Below are 5986 nucleotides of genomic sequence, written 5' to 3'. Positions count from 1 at the left end.
TTAACCTAGCTTCATATTTTTGGAGGATGTTGCTTTTAGTGAGTTTATTGTTCGCTGCGCGAGTCGCGGTCGCGGCTTTTTTTTTCCTCCCCCTCCTCCTGTGTCGGGAGGGGGGCTCAGAGAGCTCACTCCTCGTGCCTGTTACCAGGTAAGRGCAGGTAAAGGGAGCAGCAGCGATCAAAATACCTCAGAAACTCGCCCAAATAAGCGACCTCTGTGAGATTCTGCGTTTTACACTGGATTCCACGACTGGATTCTGTCTGCGTTTTTCGCATCACGGAAATTATATGGCTCGACATAAACTGCGAACCTCGATAATTATGATTCGATGTTTTTATGATCGTTGAAAACCCAAATCGTAATCAAGATCAAAATCGGATTAATCGCCCAGCTCTACAACATTATATTAATTCTAATAATATTCAGTCAATGAGGGATCCTACCTGCTCACTCTGGACCTGTGGGCTCTGGGCCTGGATGGTTCTGTATGTTGGTTCAAACTCTGAGAAGCTACAAGACAGTTTCCCAGTTATGTGGTGTTGCATCATTTATATTATATAACGTTATGTTATTTGCCACAACGCTACAGATTCATTGACTTGGTTTTCAGACACAGTTCAACAAGTTGTCTTACCTGTTTCATCGTCCTCAAACCACGACCACATTTTACTGAAGAAGCTGCTAATTTAGCACATTTAGCTGCATCAGTTTCCAGAGCTTTCCTCTTTTTAGTTCTAACTTTCTCCATGCCAAACTCACTCTTTCCATCTTTCAAACAGTACTGACCACGAGCGCTAACGTGTTACGTCAGAGCGCAAAACAACAACAAAGGAAAAAAGAAAAGAGCTGCCAATCGGAGGCAGCCCTGGGGATATGGCAAGCCGTTGTATCGTATAAATGACAGGCAGTACAGGGAAAGCCGTAGAAGTGATCTGATCAATAACTATATCGGCCCTTATATCGGCCCAAATATCAGACCGGCCCACCGGGAAAAGTCCAGATCCTCCCGATTAGCCACACCGGGCCTGCTAATAAACATACCTTCTTCTTTATTTTTATAACCGTCATGTAGTTCTCTCCAGGGCTGGGGACTTGAGTCAGACTTGAGTTATTCATATTATGACTTTAAACAGTTTCTTCAAGTCCAGTCTAAAGACTTGTGACTTGACTTGGACTTTTAYACCAATGACTTGGGACTTGAATAGACCTTGTTTAGGGTTGGCGATATTGGCAAAAAAACATTAACTATGATTAATTGTTGTATTTAACCGATAACAGGTAATATGACAATTAATACCCTGTAGTCTCTGCATGTCCTCGTCACATGACCGAGTTAAATCACTCTGGTGGGAAAGAGTTCTGTAAAAATCTGTTCCAAATTGTGTCCAGAGTACAAACTTCAGACTATACATCAACTATTAAACTGTGTTGACAGACCAAGTAAAACTAGAGTTATGATAAATAAGTTACAGAACTTGTTTTATTAAATGTTTGATATAGTTGAAGCAGAGAGGAGCATGGAGCGGACTGACCAGGGAAACGCCTGGCGTCATTAATCAGATTAATCATCAAGTGCCAAAACAATAATCAATTAAAGTTCTCTGACTATTAATTGCACATGATACGATTTTGCCCAACCCTAGACTTGACCCTGTTCACTAGAAAAGACTTGATGTTTTACCCAAAATCTAAAGCTTAAAGGGGCAGTATCATGTAAAATTAAAAGTTTCTGGCTTTAATAATAATAACTTTGTCTGAAAGCGGTTTATAAATAAAGTGCTGAACAGTAGCAAGAGATAAAATCACAATAACGGATCAAAGACAGTAAATAAAATAAAACATTAAAACACACGATGGAGTGAACGAGTGTTTAGCTTTGCTCTAAAACCCTCGTGGGAACAGGCCTGCCTCATGTCCTGACGGACATTGTTCCTCAGAGAAGGTGCACCAGAAGGCACGTTCACCAGTGGTTGCATATCATAACGTTATCCTCTCATCMAAAACACACAGTCCTGCTTTGTGTCATTCCTGCATGTTTGTGAACTTCTGTAAGACTCTGAGGCAGCCATGCAGGGRAACAAAAATGACTGTTTTGTCCTASAACCACCTTTTAGGAGCAGCTCCTCCTCTGGGCTGTGTCTCCAAGCTGAGCTGCATCACAGAGCTCACCTCCACCACCCCCCGCGACTCCTACACCATTTTTGTAGCAACAACTAGCAAACAAATACCTGCTGAAACTGCATGTCTGCTGAGCTCGTAATGGTAACTCCTAATTTATACTAGATGCCGCTCCGCTAACGGTTAAGGGTTGAAATTTACAGAAAGTTTTAAAAAAAATGTCTGAATGGACCGAAGGTCAGCAGGGCGCMCTGGGGCGTCGCCAGCTAATAAGAGGGCATCGTAAAGCAGACGCCCCTCCAGCTAAATGCCTTCTTTTGAGCTTTTTCTATTGGCCATGCTTACACTGCGGTAGCTGACGTCATTATGGGCTTGCGTGTGCTGTTCTGTGTTCATAACAAGCATGGAAAGCCCCCCACTCTTYCTCCCTACTGTCACCATGTGTATAGGTATCAAAACATGGTACCCTTTGATTTTACWTGAATAAGTACTCCGTAGTACTGACAGAATTAGGTCAGTACCTATAAAAGTACAGAATTTGGTATCCATCCCTAAAGGAACGTAACATGGCAACTACGGCCTTGCATTGACTAAGATCATTCACTCAATTCCATAAACCTTAGAAAATACAACATTTACCAAAAATTTGCATATCCACTGAAGAAATTTATAGTTTTTAGAGTTTAGTACTGATGTTAAAAGCTTTAGGTTTTCCTTTTTATAATGTTTAATCTATAATGTGTTGATTGGTATAGATTAGTTACATGTCCAAAATATCTGTAACAACACATATTTATCCGTTATAATAACAGTAGGTGAGAATTTTGTATGAATGCCTGTGATTCAGCCATAGGTCAGTAGGGGGCGAACGTGGGCATTGAAGACTCCGTATAAATGGATCAACTTCCTGTTTGGCCGGCAGTGTGTGGTTTCCTGTCAGCTCCGGTGACAATAAACCCCGACTCCAGAATTCTGGTTTTGAATGGTTTTATTCCGTCTAACAATCATATTATTTAACAGTGGTGGTTTTCTATTGACTTCATATTTCTTAYACCACCATTAGCAGTGCTTATTATTAGTTTCTTATGACCCATTTATATTTATAAGTTTCTAACTTGTGAAATAAACATATTTTACGTTTCCCAAACTCTTCCTTAGTGTTGATRTCTATTTATAGTAAATAGTATAATATACTGTAGTATTTTGTTAAGTAGAAAATACATATCGGCCAAAAATAAAGAAAACAGTGTTGCGTGTCAGCCATCAGCTGCCCCAGTTTCTAAAGGTCTGTGGCACCATTCATCAATCTACCACTGATCCAAAGGTCATGGAGGCAACATGCCCAGGACAAAAAGCCAGATTTCTCTTTTCTTAGCAAAACTCTCAGCACATCTTTAGAGATCTCAAGGTGTTATCAGGCCATTGAGGATACATAATCTTCAATAGCTTGCTTTACCCTTAATACTAAGAAAACAAAGAATCTGATTTTCAATAAAGAAAGCTTCATCACAGCCATTGAATATTAAAATCAATGGGGTTTCTACTGAGCAAATATTACAGGAAACATATTTAGGAATGGTTTTGGATGCTCAGTTAAATTTTAAGAGCCACGCTGAGAAAATCTGCAAAACTGTTAGATGAAATATAAATTGTTTTAAAATCATTAGAAAATGTTTGACATCTTATTGTTCAGAGATGTTCTTGAAGTCAATGATTCTCTCACATCTGTCTTATGGAGCTACGATCTGGTCCCAGACTCACCAAACGACACTAAAACCATTGGAAAGTCTTTAGAATCAGGCCTTAAAGGTTTTATATGAAAAGATAATCAGATTTCATCATTGTAATATTCTAGCTACGTTTGGCAGGGCCACAGTAGATCTACCAGAGCAGTCTCACATGGTTACTGTAAARTCCCTTTTCAAAGAACCACTTTTGCTCTGTGAGAGGATTCACTTCTGTCAATTTAAAGTCTGTGACCAGATTTAACATGTTTAAAAATCAAACTAAACTCTGGCTGTGTCAAAAACAGCATTGTAATCATGTTTAAAATGTTTTTATTATGTCTTAAATTCTGATGATGTTTAGTCCTTCATTGTCATGTCTTAATTTTTGATCWTGCTAATGTTTTATTGTTATGTCGTAGTGTCTCTGATTCATGTGTATGACTGTTTATATTGTTAATATTACGTTTTTATTTCACTTCTTAGACACATTTCAGATATACTGTTTATAAAAGTCCATCTGGGGACAAGTGCAAATTATAGTTCTCACGCTATAAACACCATGATACAGGCATGAGACTGTTGTTTTATTCTGTTATTGTGTGTCTGTACCTATCAAATAAACTTAATAATAATAATAAAATAGAAAACACGGCCTGTACGCCTTTCATTAATTTTATTAACACATTTCAGACAATTCATCGAGCTAACGTGATGTTTTCTCCATGCAGTAAAACTCCTCCCACTGAGTAGTACTGCATGACGCAGAAAAGTCTTRGTTATGAATTTTGAGAGTTTGCTTCTGGTGCAGATGACAAGCTGATCACATGCTGCGTTTGTACTGTTCAGTCATTTTATAAAATTAAAATGTGTAACTAAAGTTGTAATTTTCTGCTTCTTGTCTTTCAGGCATAGTGACCACTCTACAGCAGCTTCAGACATTGTGTACTGAAGACGTGGGTATTAGGGTCACAGAGTACAGGTAAATAATGTATTTTCTTACCAATTACGACTCTGCATTTCAATTTTAAATTGAYAATARGGCGAAAAATKATGTTGCTAGGTAGTGAAATAAAATATTGTTAAGTGTGTTCGTTTACCATTTTRTGTGCTTGAACCACACTGAAAATGTACCAATGCATGGAAAATGAATGTGAAAGAGTTCATACAACCCACACTGAGCAGCTCGGTCTGGAGGCAGTTCATTGCTGCGTTCAGGCCCCGTATTTCTGGAAGTCAGTTCAATATAACAGAAACTTCAGGACATGACTCCGCCCATTTTATTACATCATCAGGATGGAGTCCCTCCCATTGCTCAAGCCATGTCCTCAGACAATATAATCTGACCTAATGAAGATTAACAGTTCAGTTATGTGTTGAATCAGTGTTCAGGCATGTATCTACATAAAATCATCAATTTAAGCAAAGTGATCACATTTAACAGATATTACAGTTCTCCATGTGTAGTGTAATTAAAATCAGCATATCCACAGTATTCCTGAGAAGYTTATGTAGGTTGCCATGACAGTCACTAGCCCCGCCCACAGCCCTCCCCCACTGTTTGCTTTTTCCGGTGCGCAAGAAATTCATTCATTCAGATAGTTATGATAACAACAAATTTAGTTTGTTTTTGCTTTAACTGGCAGCTTGAACAGTTCAGTCACGAGTTCGGGTTCATCTTGTGTATTTGTCGGCTGCCACAACAACTGAAGACAACTGAGAAACGCTTTAAAAACATTTTGTTTGGAACAGGACGTAGTAGTAAAGGCATAGCGTCCTACAAATTAAACTTTATGCCGACGAAGGAGGATGGTAAACTAACATGGCTGCAGCTTTAAATCTGAAAAATCCACCAAAGAGAGTTTGCTGGCTTTTTTCATTTTGTGGACCAAAAAATCCCACGGATATTCACTCCGATCCAGAGCTCTATCTATCTGGGCTAAGGCTGGCTACTGAAGGCATCTCGTCTGAACTACTGTGAGTCAGACAGCTTCCAGAAATATCAACTAAAACACTGAATCTGTACCTGGTGAGTTAAACTCTAAATGTTGTGTTTCCCCTGTTGCTGTTTTATGGTGCGTTCACACCGAACGCGATTTCAGCTTCAAAATCGCAGCCAACGCTGAAGTTTGAAGCTTGTGCAC

Source organism: Austrofundulus limnaeus, unplaced genomic scaffold (assembly GCF_001266775.1).
Source record: "Austrofundulus limnaeus strain Quisiro unplaced genomic scaffold, Austrofundulus_limnaeus-1.0 Scaffold872, whole genome shotgun sequence".
Lineage (NCBI taxonomy): Eukaryota > Metazoa > Chordata > Actinopteri > Cyprinodontiformes > Rivulidae > Austrofundulus > Austrofundulus limnaeus.
This window is presented reverse-complemented; position numbering follows the sequence as displayed.